General features: G+C 34.6%; 1 long non-coding RNA gene across 2 annotated transcripts; it reads left to right on the plus strand.

Annotated features, from left to right (window-relative positions):
• The first annotated feature begins 5,775 nt into the window (after window positions 1-5,775).
• Window positions 5,776-20,557, plus strand: LOC117134894. 2 transcript variants are annotated; one of them, XR_004458909.1, is made up of 3 exons: window positions 5,776-6,125; window positions 9,339-9,373; window positions 20,454-20,557. It is a non-coding gene; the product is annotated as an uncharacterized LOC117134894 (long non-coding RNA). The 2 variants fall into 2 exon arrangements; XR_004458910.1 differs by lacking the exon at window positions 5,776-6,125 and adding an exon at window positions 8,684-8,783.
• Window positions 20,558-22,240: the final 1,683 nt, after the last annotated feature.

The raw sequence follows: 22,240 nt of genomic DNA on the forward strand, positions 1-22,240 counted from the left end.
AGTAAAGTTTTTGTGCGCGCGGATCGGGCGTCGCAGCTGACGTTGACTGCGCTGCTGCAGCTACACATAATATGCAGTCGCAACTTCATAATGAGAGAGTCGAGAGTCGCGTCGAGAGGAGCCGCTTGCCCCACTTGCCACAAAACGTCATCAGCAGCGGCATCATCATCATCATCATCATCATGGCCAATTCCCAGCGCTGTTTGCTATCAATGTCCATTTCACACACACACACACACACGCACACATACGCACACTTCGTACTTTTGGCTACCCCTACTTAAATGCGCTCAAACCTTCGCTCAGCCTACACGCAGTCGCTCTCGCTCACACGCTTATGCGCTCGCTCGCTCTCACTGTCTGTCGCCGCTGCAACGAGCTGCAGTCGCCGCCGCCGCCGCCGCTGCTGTCAATATAAAAAATAAAAATCTGCCCAAAAACATGCAGTGCAAAAATAAAATTCGCTTGTCGCTGTCTCGCTCTACAGCAAAAACAAAAAAAAAAAAAGCAACCAAAGTAAAATAAAGAATTAACCAAACAAGCAAAAAGAGTGAGAGAGGCTCAATTTATATATATAAACATATATACAGCTGCGGCAGCGCAGCGCGCGGCGTAGTCAACAAAGCGTAATCCAAATGCTTAAAAAAAAAAACAGCAGCCTAAAAAAAAAAACACACACACCAAATATATAAAAATAAAAATTGTAGCGTCCAAAACCCTTAAAAAAAATTATATTATATATGCTTATATTTTTTTTTTATATATTTGCACTAAACTGTGCTGATAATTTAACCCCAAATGTTGCGACCCCCCCAAGCTCAAACCCCAAACCAATTTCATAGGCATATTCAATATGTGTGTGTGTGTGTGTGTGTGTGCGCATATATTTATGTCTATGTACTGGCAAATGAGCGCCGCTTGCTGCTTTTTTTTCGCGCATTTTTATTTTATTTTTATTTTATTGCATTTTTTTTTGTTTGCATTGCTTTTTTTTTTTTTTTTGGTGCAGCCTATGCAACGTGCTGCTGTCAACGGCTGCACATCAAGTGCAACAAAATGCATGTACAATATTTTTTATTTTTTATTTTACACACACACACACACACACACAAACGCAGCGCCTATATGCGCATCTGTATGTAAATATAATGCATAAACACCAGTTGCAGTTGCAGTTGCAGTTTGCAGCGTTGCCAGCGTCGCTCGCCAATGTCCTTTGTTGCAAGCAGCGACGCCTGCAGCAGCAGCACCAGCAGCAGCAACACCTATGCACACGCGTGTGCGTAAAATTGCGCAACGCACTGTTCAATGCCACTTCACCCTGTGGCTAGAGGAAGTCTCTAGACTTCTCTAGAACTTTAGCATACATTCGGACCACCTTCGATTAATGAATGTGTCTTATATTTCCTATACTATTATTTAATTTGGCCTTACGAATTCTAGTCTCATTTATTTGTTTATTTATGGCGCATGCTAATATTAGCAAATCTTATTAGTTATTAATTTAAATTCTATTGTTCTAAATTCTTTTTTAATAACATATATTTTTTTGTTTCTTTTTTTATTCTATTAAATTAATTTATTATTTAATCATATAATATAATTTAATTTTTCCACATTTTATTTTTTTATATTTTTTATTCTATTAAATTTGTTTGAAAAAGTAAAAACTGTTTGCAACAAATAGCTGCATTAATTTAAAATAATTATTCAATTAATAAAAAGAATTTCCAAATTTGTTTTTAATATAATATAATCTTGTTTTTCCACATTTTTTTTTGTAATTTTATTTATTCTATTAAGTTAGTTTGAAAAGGAAAAAATTGCAACAAAAAGCTGCATAAATTTAAATTAATTATTAGAATAAAATAGAATAGAAAATTTGGAAATACTAAATTTTATTTTTCCAAATTTTTTTATATATTCCATAAGGTATTTGCCTTATTAAGATTAAAGCTTTATTTTTTACTAATTTAAAATAATTATTAGAGTAAATAGCTGCATTATTAATTTTAATTTTAGTGTTCCAATTTTATTCGCATTGATAACAAATTTTGTTTGTTTCTAATTTTTTTTGCTTATTGATTGACGCTCAAATTAATGGTTCAGCATACGCAATTTTGACATATGGCAATCAGTCAATATCTCATGAACATCAGACTCAATAATCAAGTAACTTTTTATACAGTAGCTTGACTACTCTGAGCGTAGCGCATCCCAGCCACAGCTTTGTATTTGTGTGTGTGTGTTGGCTTGTGGTTTGCTATAAATAGGCAAAAATAGTTTTTGTATAAGTTTTTTTTAGTATGGTTTCATTTCCTTCGTTTTTTGGTTTTTGTTATTTCACTTTTGTTGTTGTAATTTTGTTTGATTTTGGGGTTGTTTTCTTCTGCTTCATTTTAATAATAAAAAAAATAACATTTAATTTCGTTTTCATTTTTGCTTTATTTTTTGGTTTTTTTTTTTTTTTATTCTATTTTGCTTTTTAACAAATCAAAAACTGTCAATTTAAATAATCGTCTTTTGGTTTTTTTTTTTTTTTATTAAATTAGCATATTATAATGTATGAATTTGCATTTCAATTTTCTATTTCATTGAGTTTAACAAAAAAGAATTAATAACTGCGCGTGGGGGCAAGGGGTATTATAATATTTACTGGTAGGCTTAAAAAGTGACGTATACGCAGTGTGGCCACAACAATCACGGGCATTAGTAAAGCAATACGCAGCGCAGCGTCAACGACGACGCCAGCGTTAACCTTTTCAAATGATCGCACCCCCAGCACCCCAACCCCCCCTCGACGCTCGAGAGCGAGCGAAATCACAAAAAGGTGGCGCCTGTATAGGCCTATCACAAAGTAGCATAGGCATATAATAAATAATCAAAAAACGAGCAAGACCAAAAACGAAAATGAATGCATGCATATGTAAAAAAAAAAAGGGCGCACACATTTGGGTAAAGCCTACAGCCAAGTGCAACTTAAATGTAAAACAAAGCGGGCGAGTGCTAAAAAATATATTCAACATGCAATGCTATTGCGCTCTCACTCGCACAGCCAAAAAAAAAATACAAAAAAAAAAATCAACTAGACAGTCAAAAAGCAAAAAGAAGTGCACAATGTTGCTATACAAAAAAATATATATATATATATGATAAAAAAAAGAGCAAAATAAAAATACAAAAATCAAGTGCGAGCATCAAAGCCTATGTAAAGCCTACCGCACACATATGAGCTGAGCTGCCGCCGCAGTCGACGTCAGCGTCACACACACACACACACACACACGCACGCAGAAAAAAAGTAACTAAAAAAATTTGTTAAAAATAAGTCAACGCGAAATCGAACACACACAAATGTTGAACATTTTATTCCCCTATTTGCAACAAGTTTGTCGTTTTTTTGTTGTGCGTGCGTGTTGCATACAAAACAACCCCCAAAAAATTGCATCCAACTGCTCGGCAGCGGCAGCAACCGAGCGGCTTGACCAGCCCCCAGCTCCAACACATGAAACAGTTATGGGCGTTTTTTATGTGCAGCAGCAGCCTACACAAAAAAAAAAAATCAAAAATGAACGAAAAAAAAAGCAACACACGCGTAATAATAAATAAAATGCTGGGCAGCCGACAACAAATGCAAAGTGCAGTCGCAGTCGACGTCAGCAGCGACGTTGGCAGACCACACACGCGCTGCTGCTGCTGCTGTTGCCGTTTGTGGGTGTGGTGCGGCAAGGTCGCGGCATGCGTGCGCGCCTGTGCGTGTGCGTGGGCAAAAATAAAAAGCGCGCAAAACAACCAAAAAATTAAAAAAATAAAATAAAATAAAAATGCAGCAGCAGCTGCAAGTGGGTGGGGGTGGGTGGCGGCGCTCAATTTATATAAAAAACTGCACATCTTAGTGCACGCACAGTTCGCTCTCACTCTCTGTCTCTCTCTCACTCTCTCACTCTTGCGGACGCTCACTCACGCTCTTTGCTTTTTTGTTGCCTGCTTTTGAGCGCCCATAAGTGTGTATGTTTGCTCTTCAGTCAACAGGGCGTATGAGTGCTGCTGCTGCTGCTGCTGCAGGCTAATGTGACTCACAATGAGCTACACACACACACACGCACACACACACAATACAATGCGCGCTAATTTGCGTGCCTAACTAAGTTTATGAACTTTTTGTAATTTGCACGCCAGTCATTTAGTTAGTTATACAGTTTAAATTAGTCACTAGCATTGCTAATCGCCTAGATTTAGTCTTAGTTAGCATTTGCATTGCTGCATAACTTGTTGCATGCATTTAGGCGCTGGCAAGTGCATTTTGGCATTAAAGCCTTACTTACTTTAATTCTATAAAATTTTCAATGAAAATAAAAACGCACAAATATAAAAGAAGAAGCACAATTTGTAAATATTTTATAATTAATAATTATTTTTTAAGTAAAAAAAAATTTATTTTTGTATATTTTATACTAAATATTTGTATTATAAAAACAATTGTTATTTTTTTTTAAACTATTAATTATAAAATATTTTTAAATTGTACTTCTTTTATATTTGATTTTTAGAGTAAATAGTTTGTATTTTTTTACTAATTTTATTTTATTAGAAACATTTGTTTGTATTTTATAAAAAAATTTTTTTTTTGTAATATAAGCTGCATAATTTAGATTTATTGTTGGAATTTGTATTAACTAATTAAAAAACAATTTTTATTTATTTTGATTCGCACTATTTCTATTAATAATAGCAATGAATAACGCTTAGTGCTTTACTAAAACAAAACTATTTTTTTTCAATAAGCAATTAGAAATATATTGTTTTATTTATAAATATTTTTATTATTTTTTCTGTTACTCATACTCAATTTATCGAAACATTTTTACTTGCACTTTTTATGATTTTATTAAAATTAAACAGTTAGCATAAATTCATAAACATAAACTAGAAAAAAGCAAAGCAACTAATATTGTTGTTTGAGTAGTAGTGAGGACTCAGCGGTTAGCATCAATCATATTAATTACAGAGCGATAAAATAAATAAATTAAATACAATTTTTATAAATTTTTCTCTTTTTTGCGTGGGCAGTATTTATATTAATTTGCAAATTGTATATCTATTGGCAGCAAATATTAATTTAAGCATAAAAAAGCACTAAAAGGGTTCTTAATAAAACACACACACACACACATACACAGAGAGACAAAAGCACATTAATATATGCTATATATGTGCACACACACACACACATGCATACATAATAGCGAAAAAGCCTAAATATTTTATTAAAAAAGTTGCAAAAAAAAAGCAAAAAAATAAAAATTACATAAGCGCGCAGCAACACACACAGACAAATAAAAATGTCCAAAATATATAAACTCGATTATATGCAAACGATTATATATATATTATATAGGCTCGGCAACTGCAGCAGCCTAGGCTGCAAATATTACAGGCATGTAGAAACTCAGTCCAATAAACAGCAGGCGCGCGTCCTGGCATGTCCTGGCGTCCAGTCGATTGCATTACACGCACAAAAATAAAATGCGGGCGTTTGGGCCCGCACAGAGAGAGTGAGAGAGAGAGAGAGAGAGTGGCAGACACACACAGACACACACACATGCATGCTGTAACGCTTTGTAGGCGTTTTTCCATTTGGTTCATTTTTATTCTGTCGATTGCTGTTGTTTTGTTCGTTTTCTCTACTGACATCATTTTTTTTTTTGCTGCAATTTTTTTTTCAGCCTCATGTGTTGTGTTTTCACTTTTTGTTTTGTTTATTTGCAGCAGCAAACGGGCATGGGCGCTGCCAAAAAGCAAAAATACATACGCAGCAGCTGTGGGTGGGGCTGGGGGCTGGGCTGGAGTTTGCTGCGCGCCAAGCCCAACGGGCGATCGAAAGCTAGAGAGTGTGTGTTATTAAAATGACATTCAAGTGCGAACGGCGTACGGCGTACGGACGGACAGTCCAATGCGTAGCTCAGCTCCAACCCTATGTACAACCCCCACCCTCTTTGCCACTTGATTTTGGCGTTTCTTGATGCGTACGCGTGTGTGCGCATTTAATTTTCGACCATTAAACTGGCCAGAGCGAGCGCGCACTATTGCGTGCAAGCGAGCTAGCAATAGAGCTCTATACATAGGTAAGTTATATTACGCTTATCCGTACAGCTACCAAAAAAAAAACACAAAAAAAAAAGGTTTTAATTTCCAAATTTGGGGTTCGCTGCATTTTGCGCTGCGCTTATTTATCTATTATAAACTTTTTTTTATTTTTATTTTATACATAAGTACTTTTGATTATGTTCACATTTATATATTTTTATATATATTTGTGTCTGTGCGCTGTATATAAACAATAAATTGTTATGCCTACGCCTCGCTATTATTTACTTGCACATTTTTATTTATTAATATTTGTGTGCATCCTTTTTTTTTTTTTTTTTGCTGTATTTTTATGACATTTTACGAGTAATTCTGTTTTTTTTTTTTTTGTTGCTGCTTTACGATTCTTCGTATAGTTCATATTTCAATTTAATTTATATCGATATGCACACACACACACGCATGCATTTATTAATTTGTGTGTACTTAATTTGTTTGTGTGCATCTGTTGACAGCTCAGCTCCCTGCATAATTGGATGATTACATTTACACATGAATAGCTTTCTACTTAGCATAGAGACAACTGAAGCTGTCAAATTATCGAGTCGTATGCGTTGCCTGAATTTTTACAAGCGCATTTAATTGCATTAACTATCGATAGTTTCGATAGAGATCAAAAACGTTACAATATAATGCATGAAATTAAATTAGCAAATTTAGATTACCAAAAAAATATCCCAAAAATGTTTAACAATAAAATCCATTAAATTATTTTCTTACAATAAGTAACTAAAAACTAAACAAAATAAATTTAAATTAATTGCTTATATTATCCATATGTTCTTCAATTATCGAAACTTACACTCTGCTGCAAAAAAAGCAGTAAAACAATTAATTAATTAATTAAAGCTCAGCTGCTTATTATATAAATTATTTTGTACTAATGATAGCAAAATTAGCATTGATTAGACTATCGATAGTATCGATTGCTTACATTTTGAGTTGCTTATATATATTTTACTGCTCATATATATTTTACAATATTTTCAAACGTTATCAGAGTAGCTTATAAAATAATATATGTATTATTTTTTAGTATGTAATTAATATTTTACACAAAAAAAAAACATTATTTAGCTAAAATTTGCAATAGAAACAAAAGTGATCATGCTTAAAGAATTAATGCAATATTTTTTTATTTTTCGTTGGCTTCATAGCTCAATAATTTTAATTTTCAATACGGAAGACGCTTCACTTTTGATTTGTTTCGTTTTGCTGTCAAGCTTCAATTTGATCTTTGATTTTTTTTATATAACAAATAATGTAAAAATAGATTAGAAACTGTAGCAGTTATAGATTTGCAGGTAGTGACTTACTATTGCAACATACTGTATAAAAAAGCGCTTTGATCTTGTCTGTAGCTTTCTCTATATATAATGCCCAACTAAGTACACTCAGCAATATATTTTATATGCTATATAATGAATGAGTAGCTAAGGAATGCAAACAAAATTTACTTCAATACGAACTGAGGATATATACAATATATTGTTTCTGTTTTTTTTTTTGTTATTTATAAATAGCAATGCGCTGAGACGTTTCGGCAGTTGTAACAAAGAGGATCACCTTGAGCTTCATTTGACTTTAGCAACCTAAAAATGTAAGCGCTGCAGCTTTCAATGTGTGTGTGATCAAACTTTAAAGCTGCAAATAGTAAGAGAGAGCGAAACAGCGAAAGAGAGACAGTTGTGTATTGAGCATAGAATTCAAACATTTATCAAACTGAAAGGCGCATAAATTAAATTTTGTAATTCTTGCGAACGCTGCAGCGATTAATTAAAACACATAGAGAAAGAGAGAGCGAGGGAGAGCGAGAGAATGAGAAGGAAGCAACAACGAGTTACGTATAGGCAGCGGGATTGGTTTAAGTTTAGTGCTGCGGGAATTAGGGAAGACGCTGGGCAATGGGTGTTGGGTGCAGCGGTGTGTGTGTGTGTGGAGGGGTAGGGGGGGCTACAAAGGCGGCAGTAAGTCGCATATTATATCGCTTCGCTGATTTGGGCTGCGGTCTTTGAACTACCAAAATAAAGCTGCAAAACGCACAGAGAGAGCGAGAGAGCGAAAGAGAGCGCGGACGCTGCTGCTGCGTCGCTGTCAAAAACTGCAGCACGCTGCGCTGCAGGGGAGCGCAGGCCATAGAGCTTTGTGCGCTTGTATGCGTGTGTGTGCGATCAGCGAGAGAGCGCAAGAGAGAGCGACTGCACGAGAGAGCGTAAAAATGTATGTACATATATTTTTGGGTTTTTTTCGGCAAATTTCACTCAAAAAAATGAGAGCGCTGCTGCTGCTGCTGCTGCTGCCTTTGTGTGTAGCTTTGAAAAGTTGCATGCAAGACTGAGAGACGCACAGACGGACAGACAGACGGCGCAACGAAGCAAAACTTTGCGCTGCGCTGCGTAACTTCCTAAATTGCGTGTCCCTGGCAGCGACGTCGCCCCCGCAGCCCGCTCAAATGCTGCGCTGCCAACGCTGCTTCTGCTGCTGCGAATGATCGCATGTCTGTCTGTCGCGCTGTCTCTCTCTCCACTGCTCCTACGTTTGTCTTGCTGTGTTTTGTTTGTGTGTTGAGAAACCTCAAAAAGTTGCACTGAAGCCGTTAACCTCGGCCTGCGCCGTTCGTTGTCATCATCTCCAACGTACGAATTTGTGTTGTGTTTGGAAATTATCAACAGCGCACATTGTTCGTCAGTGTGTGTGTGTGTGTGTGTGTCTCAGATCTCTTTGCCATTGCCAAAGCTAATGATCATTAACACTCGAGCGTCAGCATATATATCTGCTATATATATATATAATATATATGTATGCATGTATGCGAAGTCATTTGCCAAAAAGTTGGCGCAACACATGTGCAGCAACAACAACAACAACAGCAGCAGCAACAAATTGTACAACTTGGTCACACACACACACACATGCATTTCAAGTGTGTGTGCGCGTGTGTGTGTGAGCTAAAAATTATATACAAATTACGCTACGCAAAGAAAAACGCAAAAAGCAAATAAAGCAATAAGCGCAACTCTGGCGAGATCAGCAAAACTCTTTGACTCATAGATGCTTTAAAAAAATATTTAGTTACTACTACTACTAAAATTAAATCCTTTTTTTTTGCTATTATTTTTAATTAATTATTTCTTAGGCTTATCAAGTTTTTTTACTTTATTAATTATTTGTAATTTATTTTCTTTCATTAGGAAATTCGCGAGCAATGCTTGGGATTTTTTTCAAAGTAAGTTTATCACTTTTTATGCGCAATATTTTACACTTTTTATTTTAAAGACAAACAATTTTATCGTTTTAATGCAATGCAGACTTTAAATTTAATAAATTAATTGTCTGCTACAGATTTAATGCTTAGCTAAAGTAGTTAATAGCTACTTATTAAAAATTAAAATATTAGTTGATACAATTTGCAAGCCTTTTTTTTATTTTTGCTTAAATAAAGATTTAATATTATAATTTAATGCAACAAATTATTTAGCTCAATATAATATTCAATAAATTTTGTTTTTTTTAATGCTTGAATTTTGTTTAGCAATTTTCATTGCCAAAATTAGGCTTAAAATTAACTTAAATTATTCAATCAATTTAAATTTGACATTCGTCATTTATGATGTATTAATATAAATATATTGTTAATTTTGGTATTAAATTAAATTAAATTATGCCATCAAAATTAAATTTGACATTCTTAAATTACAAAAGAAATAGCATTTTATTTTTATAATGTATAAATTTAAAATAGTTTTGATTTTGGTATGATAATCATTATAAAGTAATTGAAGTTTAGATTTTTCTGGGCAGCTTGGCAACTATTTTTGCAAAGTTTGCATTTTATCTTTAACTTAAGCAATTAGCAATTAATATTATTGTTTAGGGAATTTAATAGAATTTTTTAGTTCAGATTTTAGGCATTAAAATTGGTTGCAAAGTGAAGTATGCCCTAGGGGCAGGGTATAGGACTTAGCTCGCTGGCAGCTTCTGTGAAAGATGAAGATTTGTGTGTTGCCAAATTTTTGTGGCACACACACACACACAGGCACACACACTTACACACAAACGAGTTTCGCACATGCAACTGCGTTCAGCTTCTTCTTCTTCTTCAGCTCCTGCTCCTGCTCCAGCTCCAGCTCCTGCATTCTGCTTCTTCAGCGAATGCTTCGACTAATTTGAGAGTCCAGTGTGCGCGAATTTTGAGGCACTTCTTTCTATGTTGTTGCTGCCTCTCATGTGGCATTGCCCCTAAATCATGTAAGCCACTCAGATCGATCAACTGCAGCTGTGTGCGTGTGTGTATTTACATACACACACACACACATGCATCATAAGTTTGTACATATGTGCATTGGGCAGATGGATTGAATATCTCTCTGTGTGTTTGTTTGTTTTTTAAGCATCTTGGCCGATTTCTCTTTTTCAATGCTAAAACACTTCATATGCGAAATACTTGAACAAAAACCAGGCTACGTTTGAAAACATTGCACACTCTCGTACAAATTTTGTATATAGCAATTATTTTTATTGCATTTCAATTTTAATGTCGATGCAGGCAATTTACAAAATTTGCCAGCAAACAATTTTAAAGTTAATAGCTTAAGCTAATGTAAAATTAAATAAACTTATATAATTTTAATTCTGAAAAGAGACGCTCAGCTGACAGCTTCTTCTTATAGGTTAATATTTAAATAAATAATAAAGCAATTACATTTTTGTTATCTTAAATAATTTAATAATATTTTCTTAGCTAGCATTTTTAGTATTAAAATACTTAAGACAATTATTGCTGCTTACAAATATTTATTTTATTTAGAAAGTTAATTTAAAAATTAGTGCATTGTTGCTATTTAGACTATTTAGTTAGCTAGTTTTCTTTATTCATTGTCAGCGTTAATTATTTATTTATTTAAATTATATAGCATTAATTTTTATTTCGTTATTTTTAACTTCAAGCTTATTAAATGCATAATTAAATATCAAACAATTATTTCTGCTTAAGCAAAACATTTATTATATAAAAAGTCAACCCGCTTAATTCTTAGCAAAATGAATTTTGATTTTTTCCTTAATATATAACTAAAAAGTTGGCAAAAATGTCAAGCTATATATAATAAAAAAAAGTAAAATAAATTTTAAAACTTTAATAGTTTGCACAATATGCAACAATTAATACTTTAAATGAAACATAAATTAAAAATCAATAATTAAATCGCACGCTTTCTACTAAATTCAAAGAAAATTATTAAATTAAATATTTAATTCAAATCTTGCTTTTAAATTCTTAATTAAAAAGCTTACAAAAATATCGAAAAACTAGCAACCCAGAAATTAATTAAGTCACACTAAATATTTACTACTTAATTCACTTCGCGCGCTTAGAATTTTCCACTCTAGACACACACACACACATAATTATGTGTGTGGTAGACAAAAGACTTGGGGCAATGTTTTGGCATAATAAATTTTAACCACATGCTAATTAGGAAACCATCAAATAGATTACGAGACGGCGACAACATTCAGAGTAAGCGATTAAGGCATTAAATGATTTGTAGCTCAACCCAACGCACATTTAACTAAGCTCAGGGCTGGGGGGGGGGAGGACGAACTACCAACAACAAGTTTTGTGCTTAAATATGCTGAAATGCCACAAAATCAACACGTGTGTGCCACACACACACACAGACACCCACACACACACACACATAGACACGGCAACGACACTTTGGGCTTAGTAGAAAATAGAGTGAAAATGCTGCTGCTGCCAAGAGGCAGAAAACCGCTTAAGTGCGCCTATAAAATTACTCTGTGAATTTCACACTAAAAACTTTTAGCGCCCCCCCCCACACACAACAGCCAAACTGTAAACCGAACCCACAAAAACTGGGCGGGGTGTGTGTGTGGGTTGGCTGCTATAATGAGATGTGTGTGTGTGTGCGTTGAAAATTTTAGGGCACAAATTCATCATAAAATCACTTAAAATGATATTAACAACCCTTGCCACTTGCCACTTTGCCCCATGCCACACATGCCGCATGCCCTTTGGTTACGGGTCTATCCCACATGAGTTCAAGTAATTGCGAGTCAAAACTTTTGAACCTTTGACCTCGCCCAAAATAGAATCAACAACAACAACAACAACAACAATGGCTATGACTATGACTATGACAATGAGAATGACCAGTCAAGCAACCCCCCACCCCACCCCACCCCACCCTGCGTAGCATATCCTGTCAGACAGTTTATGTGCGTCGTTGCCTAATCCTTTGATGGGCCTAATCGAGGACATCTCATACTCTATTGCGCTCTCGCTCTTGCATACAACGCATATCATGCTAATTTGCGGACAGCCGTCTTCATTTGACTTGGCTTCCGTTTTGCTGTTGTCCTTGTCCCTGACCCGATTCCTGTAGCCCGTTTCTTGTTTTGTATGCGAGCAACCGGACACCCCATAAAACTAAACACACACGCACAACGGGACGGACGGAAGGCTGAACGAGCAGGCGGTCATATCAATAAATGTGCCTAAGCACACACATGCGACGATGGGAGTTTGAGCGGGGAGTTTGTCGGGGTGACAGTTTAGTTTTTGTGGCAGAAGGGTTGGGTTGGGTTCGGTTGGGCCTGGGTTGACATATAATGCTGTCAAAAGCGGAAGGCGACAACAAAAGTCTAATAAAAATGTTAAAGTCGAAACTGGTCAGCACCCTCAAGCTCGCCACCCTGCGCTGTCTCGGGTGTCTCAGACACATGCGTGGGTTTCTCGCTCGTCTAAGACGTCGCCTAGTTGCTATGCGTGTCGCAATTAAGATGCAAAGTGGGCACACACACTTTGCTTCTACCTGTCGTCGTCTTCGTGGCGTGCATGAGCGCGCTTGCTAATTAATTTACATAATACCTTAGAGAGGGCAAGCGGCAGTAGCTTGAGTGTGGGAGGGAGAGAGAGAGAGAGAGAGAGCGGCGACACGCCATTAAAGCCGCATCATGCGCTACGTTTAAAAGCTTAACCAACAGTAAAATTGTTTGACGCAACACGCATCCTGTGCCAGCCTCCATATCCTTTGAGACGCACACACACACACGTTAAGATTGTGGGGTTCCGGGCTACCATGGCAGGGGGGGTACCCCAAAATGCGCACATTAAATTTTAGCGCGTGCTTAGGTCAAACTACTCATAACTGTAATGTGCAACTAGTTGTTAGCTAATTATAATGGCCAGCAGTTAAGTGTATACCCCCCTCAACTCCCGCATCTCCCACTCAACCCTACATATGGCTTGATGCCTTGTCCACGCTTTGTGGCAGCAGCATGTGGCAAGTGTTGGCATTTGCTTGTGGTAAGCAGACCCTAGGACAATATGCAGGACAGCACGACGGCGCTGCCCTAATACAACATTGTACACCCCCCCAACCCTCCCCCCTTGCAACATTGTACCCCCTTGGTGCCCACCCTTGCTGCTCTGCGCTGCTTTTACGACAGCTTACAGCTTGAGAATGAGCAACACTTGGCTTGCTGGCCGGGTCGTGTCTACGCCTAAGACCCAAACACACACACACACACACACACACACATGTGTATGCGTGTGTATGTGTGCGTCGCATAATTTGTATTGTAGGTCATACATTTTTGGCATGTTTGGCATGTTTTCTTGGTGTTTAACATGATAAACATTTAAGGGTGTCCCCCTGACTGTTGCTGCAACCCAAGGGTGTCAACCAAATGCCTAAGCCCAGTTGCTATCAAGTGTGGTCCATATGTGTGTGTGTGACATTCTTAGACTTGACACTTAATCCAGCGTAAAGTTGAAATAGTTATTAAAATAAATTCATTAAAATTTTTTGCTGCGCTGCGCACTCAAGTTAAAGCCAAAATGCTGCTTTAACCGATAATTGAGAAAATTGCGCGCATTTCTTAACTCTAGAAAACTGACTTGCTATGACTTTTGTTTGTTAAGTGGGCGTGGCTACGCCTACAGTTTTAGCTTAAGCGCAGCATCTTTATCAAAGCGGCTGTTTTTTATGTCAAAACTGTTTTTAGTGCTTAAATTTTGTTATAACTATGCTAGTTAATAGCTAACGACTATAGCATATAGCTGCCATAGGAATTATCAGCTGAAATTCTTAGATTTGTATGTAAAACTTTTTTGTTTTTTAAGCAATTAATACCAAAGTCACTAAGCATAAGTTTTAGTGCATTTTAAATGATATGCTTAAGTTTAGTAAAGCTATGCGCATTATTATATATAGCTGCCATAGGAATTAACAGTTGATATACTTTGATTTGTATGAGAAACTTTTTTGTTGCTTAGACAATAATTACCAAACTTACACAACATAAGTTTTATGGCATTTAAAACAATATACTATAGTTTAGTTAAGATATGAGCAGTAGAACATATAGCTGCCATAGGAATTAACAGTTGACATTCTTTGATATGTATGAGAAGCTCGTTTTAAGCTTAAGCAATTAATACCAAAGTCAAGGAGTGTTAGTTTCTATATATTTTAAAAGCTATATACTAATACAGCTAAAATCTGTGCATTATAACATATAGCTGCCATAGGATTTATAGCATTTATTTTAGTTTTTATATGACAAACTCTTTTGTTGCTAGACCAATTAATGCCAAATTCACGCAGCATAAGTCTAATGCAATTTTAAAAGATATAGTGAAATTATATAATGCTGGCTGCGCTATAACATATAGCTGCCATAGGAATAAACAGTTGAAATTGTTAGATTTGTATGCGCAACTTTTTAATTTATAAAGCAAACAATGCCAAATAGACACAACATTAGTTTTTAAGCATTTTAAATAATATTATTATAATTTAGTTAATAGCTGTGCACTATAACATAAAGCTTACAAAGGAATCTTTAGTTGAAATTTTTAGTTTATAATGGGAAACTGTTAAAACTTAAAGCAAAGCATGCTAAACTTTGTAGTCAATAGTTATAATTTATTTAATAATATATAGACAAGTTTTATAAAGATCGACGCACTATAACTTAAAGGAATTATTAATAAATGAGAGGGATAGGCTTGAGAAACTTTACTTATCCAATAGCTAGAAATACTAGAACAGTTGTTAGGCCAACATGCAGTGACTTACATATGTGTGCAACAAAAAGTTGCAACAATTGAATTGCTGCTGCCACAAGCGTTGTGGCTAGGGCTTGAAGCAAGTTTGGGGAATTTGGCCGAGTGAAATTTTGTGCCAAAAACTTCAATCAAATGGCAAGCGCAGCAACTAAAAACGAGTTTAAACAGCAGCGCTGAGAGAGAGGGGGGGGAGCTGCTAAAGGACTAAGGGCGAGCCCGAATTTAATGTTCGAACTTGAGGCTTGCGCCAGTGCAAACAAGTTTTCGTTTTCTTAGTTCCGCGTACCTCAAAGCAGCAAAAACAATTTTAAAACCTTTTTTTTTTTTGGTGCAGCAAGTCACGTTGAATGAGCATGGTCAGCCAGCTAGAGAGAGAGAGAGAGAGAGAGAGGGAGAGAGGGAGAGCGCAATGATATTCTATACGCATTGCATTAGCCCTTTGGCCCAAAGCCTACTGCACATTTTCAATTTTGATCTGCCGCAGCAGCAACTTCAACTTGCAAAAACAAGTAGCACAAGCAGTAGAAAGAGAGAGAGAGAGACTGAGCTAGAGCGAGAGGGTAAAGCATACGCCAGCATTTTATTTGATCATCATCATCGTCATCAGCGCTGCTCAAGTCTTTGCTATATGCTTTATATATATACAGGCTTATGTAGGTCGCTGCAATTTAATACATGGATTTTTGCTGCGCTTCTCTGCTGATCGTGCCCCCATGCTGCATGTTGCATGTTGCATGTGGTCGCTGCCACAAAATTTATATTAATGCGCCTCGTTTTGGTTTCAGTTTCGATTTTTGCTTTTGGGTCGCAAAAGTTATTGCATATCTATGATGAGCTGATTTGTTGGCTAAGCTTATATAAGCTTATTATAAAGCTGCTCAATTAGTTAACAACAAAGAAAGCCTGCAATCAGATTTGCTGGCATATTTTTTAAACTAATTTTAAGTAATTTTTTTTGTATTATAGTTGACATTAAATAAATAAATAGAAGTCTCTAGAGACTTAAGTCTCTGCAATGCTTACAAACCAAAGCGTAGAGCACAAGCAGCAGCTTTGTTTTATTAAAATTTTAATTTATTTAAGCGCTAATTTAAACAGACTCAACACTGTAAAAGTTTATGCATTATATTGTATAAAAGAAAGTATTTCAACTTATATTTCAACATATTGCCTATAAAAGAGTAAGTTAACTTTACTTAAGTTAGCTCGAAAGCTTTAGATAAATAATAATATAGATAGTTTATAGATTGATTTGAGTTTGACTTCAAATTCGAAAGCTTGAGATAAATTGCATATAGATAGATAGATATAGATAGTTTATAGATTGCTTTTGAATCGAATCAAATTCGGCGCTGGAATGGGCTTTAAAATAATAAATAGCCTAAGAAGCCTTAAGTTTTTGTTATATAAATATATTTCTGTTGTATAACACACCAATACATTCAAAGTTTGTACTTGCTTTAATAATATAGCTAGATATTCAAAATGCTAAAAAATAGCTAAAAGTCATTTCCATGTTTATTAACAATATAAATTGAGAAAAATACAAGTAAATAAAACAATAATTTTTTTTAAAATTAAATATAAGTAATCAAATCATTTCTTAAATAATCTCATTTTTTTTTACTAGATCTAGCTATTATATAGCAATAAAATAGCTAAAATGGAAGCGCTGCTTTAATTATATGCGCAAGTTTATAAATAATTCTAATGCCAATTGGCTGCAAACGAAAATTTATAGAACAATTGTGAAACTCAAAACTGCAATTAAACGATATTGAATGAGAATAATAATATTAAAGACTTAGCTCGAGTCGATAGCCATCTTTAGCTATTATATTTTATTTTGTATTTTGTATAAAAAATGTAAATAAATTAATAATAAGTCTTAGCTTATTACCCAATTTGACATATACTTGGAGTAAAATTTTGTAAAGCGTTGGAATTTCAAGCAATTGACAATGCTTTGATATTGATATTTGTCCTATATATATTTAGACTATAGCCTGATATGTAGTCTATTTAAAAAATGTTCTATTTATATTTAGTTCTGTTGGCTTAGCCTTTATCCAATTAGAATATGCACAGCATGCAGCTTTGACTTAAGTTATGCATTTCTATTGATATGAGTCTATTGTTATCTATATATATCTATCTATATAGCTGTCTATGTATCTATCTATATAATCATTGTGTGCTGCAAATTTAACTTGAGTAAATCAAGCAATCAACTTATATATGCCTCAATTTTATATAGCATGCGTCTATTTTTGCAATTGATATATAATATATAATATAGCTAAGCTATATAAAGGCTGTAGCTATTTTAAAGACAGTTGAATAACCAATCGCAAGCAGAGAATGCGTTGCAGCTCAACAGGTAACATATATGGCGGCTATATAACTGTAAAGCATAAGATAGTGTTGCATATATAAGCAATAGTTGTATAAGACACAATAGAAAGAGAGTGAGAAAGAGAGAGAGAGAGTGAAATAGAAATGGCAAACTTAGATAGCAGCTGCTAGCAATGGAAGCTTAAGAGGTTCAGTTTGCTTGTATCTTTATTTAGTTGTGTGTGTGTGTGTGTGTGTTGCCTTGACAACAACAACAACAACAACAACAAAATGACTTGTAACACATACTTGGATGCTTTGCTATATGCGTGTCTGGTTGCCAAGGATTAGTGGCGTGTGCAACAGGCTCGTGGACAGCAGCTTGCTTATGCTTATGTGTGTGTGTGTGGGTGGCTATGCTCATGTCTATGCGTGACAGGTGGGGATTATGTTGGCGCTGGCTGCTGCTATGGCAACGCTTTATTCATTCGCTTCAAGGTCAACTTGGCTATGTATTGACACGCCTTAGACTAAGGTTAGCATTACCTTTTGGCCAGCCCACCAGCCCACACCACCCACTTGTCAATCGCATAGACATTGTTACACACACACACACACACACACACGCGTGTATAGCTTGCAGGCTTTTGTGGCACGACGGCGCGTGACTCTGTCGCCGTTGTTGCAACCTGTTGAAGAAAGTTTTGCTTTAAGAGCCGGCGAAAGCGCAAAGAGAAAGCGCAAGAAAAATCCTTTTTTTTTATTCTCGCTTGCTTAGCCATGTGTGTAAACAAGTCTTTAAACTTAAAGCTGCATTATTTTTATTTTGTTTTAGTTACAGCTGCAAAATATTGTCTTGAATAAATAATATCAGCTGCACACACACACACACACACACACATAGACTTTTTTATATATAGCAGCTATAGCTGCGTCTGTGCTCAAAGCCAATTTCAGCAGTGCGCACATTTCTTTTATATTTCGTCGTCCTTTCTATGCGCCCCACTCCACTCGCTTTTTTTTTTTTGCTACGCTTTCGATTTTTTTTCGTCAGCGCTTTTCCACATTCTTTTTTTTTTTTATAAAAATTTGTTGCTTGTCTTTGCTCTTTCTTTCAAAGCTGCTTCTTCGACAGACTCAACTTGTGTGCACTGATTTGTAACTTTCTCTTTGCTAAGAGCGCATTTAAGAGCAGCGGGGCCAGCGTTTAGGCTAAGAGAGTGCTGCATTGTTTAGCTTCGGCTTGAGAGTGGGATGAGCTGTGTGTGTCTCAGTCGCGTCTCAGTCTCACACACACACACACACACATAGACACACGTACAGTCATAGATAGTTAGGGTTAGTTTGCCATTTAGCGGGATTTATGCATGTACAGTTATATACGTAGCTATACTTATTATTGAATTCTAAGCAATTGAATACATAACACACATATATATATATTTAATTTTATTTATTTTGAATTTTTTAAAAACAGCACATACAAAATTATATATATATTATATTTTTGTATTCATTTTACTTTCTTTCTTTTTTTCTATTTATTTATATGTGCGCTTTATTCATATATTAAGTAATATTATTAAATTCTGTTGAATTGAATATGTAGCGCATATATATATTTTATTTTATTTTAAAATATTTTTAATTCATACATCATTTTATTTCTAATTTTATCTTTTACAATTCCTTGTACTTTCTTTTATTCTATTTTTTATATGTTGACTTTATTTATATATCAAGCAATATTATTAAATTATCTTCAATTGTATATGTAAAACATACTTATATTTTATTTTATTATATTATTTTTAATTTATACATTCATACATAATTTTATTTTTTATTTTATATTATTGAATTCATTTTACTTTCTTGCTTTTTGTCATTTTTATATTTATTTATGTGTGCTTTATTATAAGTAATATTATTGAATTCTAAGCCACTGCATATATAATACGCCCATATATTTTTTTATTGTATAATATTATTTTTAATTTTCTTAAAAGCAGCACATAATTTTATTGCTAATTTTATATTTCTGATTTCATTTTACTTTCATTATTTTATAGGTGCGCTTTATTCATATACCGCGCTATATTTTTAAATTCTAAGCAATTTAATTATTTTTATGCTTGTTAATTAAGCACTGTGCGCGCTTAAGATATTTTGTCTATAATTTGGTATAAAATTCAAGCAATGAATGCAAATATTTATTTAATTGTTTAGTAAGCCATTAATTTATTTACAATTCTAAAAGTTTGAAATTCATTTGCTGCTTTCTTTTTAAATTAATATATGTAACTATTTTAGTTTATGCTTAGTACTAAGTTAAAGATTTTATTTGAGCTAATGTTTATTTATTTAAGGGCTAATTTCATAATAATAAAATAAAGAGCTTGCTTTTTGCAACTCATTCAGCAACTTTAGCAACTTTAAGCTATTCTTTTAAATTTATTTTTTATAATCTAAAGCAGTTTTGTGTTTTAAATTGCTTAAAATAGCTTTATAAGCTTTATACGTTTCAGCAAACAAATTTTGATTGCATTCATTTGCTTTTCATATTTTAGTTTTTAATGAAAGTGTTTAAAATATAAATTTAGAATATTGCTAAATTAATTGCTTTGTATAGAAAGTACGCGGCTTAAGCAAATTAGTGCCCGCAATTGGTTTAAGTAATTTCCATTAAATTTATGTTTTATTATTTATGCAAAGCAATAAAAAAATTAGCATAGATTTATTGCTTAGCACGCTTGTTTAATTAAACAAAAGTAAATTTGTTAAATAGCAAAAATGGCAAACAAGCAAAAGTTCTAATTCTGAATTAGAATAAATATTTAAAATTAAATAAATTTCTTGCTTCTTTTACTTGCAGACACAACCTGAAGCGCCGCGCTAATAAACAAAGAGCCTGCCAGCAATAATAATTGTTAAAATTCATAACAAAATCATTTCATCAATTCAACATTCAAATAAATCAAACTGCATACAAACTAAACAAAAAGTGCGTTTTTTTTTTATTTTTGTGCATTTTTTTTCAAGTGAAGTCGCCGCAAAGCTGCTAAGCTAAACAAATTGCAACAAATTTCGAGGTCATACGCAAATACTTAATAAAAATGGAAAATGTCAAGTGCTCAACAACAAGGAGGAGGAGCAGCAGAGATGGGGGGGGGTGTGAAATTGAGGCGTGATGTTGCATTCGATGCTGTGTTTGGCCGCAGGATATTTTTGCCACAGCTGCAACAAAAGCAACTGAACTGAAATACACAGAAAAGAAAGCGAGAAAAAATACATTGCGGCAAAAGGAAAAATTGTTGCAGGAGTTATAATAAACACAACAAAAGTTACAACACACACACACACACACACACACACACACACACACAAACACACACTGACAAAAGAAGAGGAAAACCAAATGACCTTCACTGTTTGTTGGCTGCAAAGCGTGAGTGAGTGAGTGAGTGAGTGGGTTGGGCTTGTATGTGTGTGTGTGTGTGTGTGGATTATGAGTCTGTGGCCCAAGCGTCTGGTGGCCCTTCAGGAGCATGCCACGCCACCTGTTGATTTGGGGTGCCTGCCTGCCACAAAAGAAAGAAAGCACTTCAGATATGCTGAAGCTGTAGCTGGGGGTAGCGTAACTTTGCCCCAGCTCAACACCCACTCAACCCACTCAGCTACTTCTTTTTTTTTTTGGCTGCGTCTTCTGCCACACGACACGTTGTTGCAACTGCAACACACACACACACCCCCTCACATTTGCAGTTGCTGTGATTTTTTTGACTTGCGAGTTGGCAAATAAATGGCAACGAAGTCGCATGAGAACGAATTTTACATTTATCGGTCAGTTGAACTGTCTGCTGGCTGCATTTGAATTTCGAATTCAAGGTAAGTGCACTTTATTTTATTTCAATTCTTTTGCCATATGCAAAATAGTTAAAAGTTGGGCTAGGGCTAGCTAAACGCTGTCAATTTAGACCCCCAAAGTTAATACAGCAGCAAATTTTGTGCTGACTTTTGACTTTTGCACACTTATTAGCATTTTTTTGAGTTTTATATTTTATTTTATTATTAGCTTTTACTTTAAATAATTTTTACTACATGCGCTAACAAAATCGTAATGAAAATTCCATTTTTAGTTTTCTTCTTTTCTTTCAAAAAATTTCATTTCTCTTTTAATTGCTTTGACTTGTTCTAGTCAAGCATTAATTATTTTTAATTTATTTATTTCATAGACAGTCGACAAGACCATGCAAAGATTTATTTGCAAATTTTACAAATTAAATAAACATGCATATTTGAATTTAATTTTAATTTTATTATACGCTGCGAATATTATTTTCAGTTGCAATCATTCGACATAATTAAAAGAAATGTTGTCAAAGTTAACAAATTATTATTAAAAACGCAGTGCGTGCGCATATCCATATTTGAAATGAAATATTTATTACAAGTGACAGTTGCGTGCAACATTTTGTTGCATGACTGAGCAGCTGAGCAGCAATACACAGAATTAAAAATTAAATAGCAGTTGATAAAGAAATGTTGCAACATTTATGCAAAGTTAACTACTGTTGAGAGTAATACTGCAATTTTCTTTAATGTTGCTACTACTTCTACTACAGCTAAAAAGCTACTAACTATTTGTGTTAACTACTATTT

Source organism: Drosophila busckii, chromosome X, assembly GCF_011750605.1.
Source record: "Drosophila busckii strain San Diego stock center, stock number 13000-0081.31 chromosome X, ASM1175060v1, whole genome shotgun sequence".
NCBI classification, from domain to species: Eukaryota; Metazoa; Arthropoda; class Insecta; order Diptera; family Drosophilidae; genus Drosophila; species Drosophila busckii.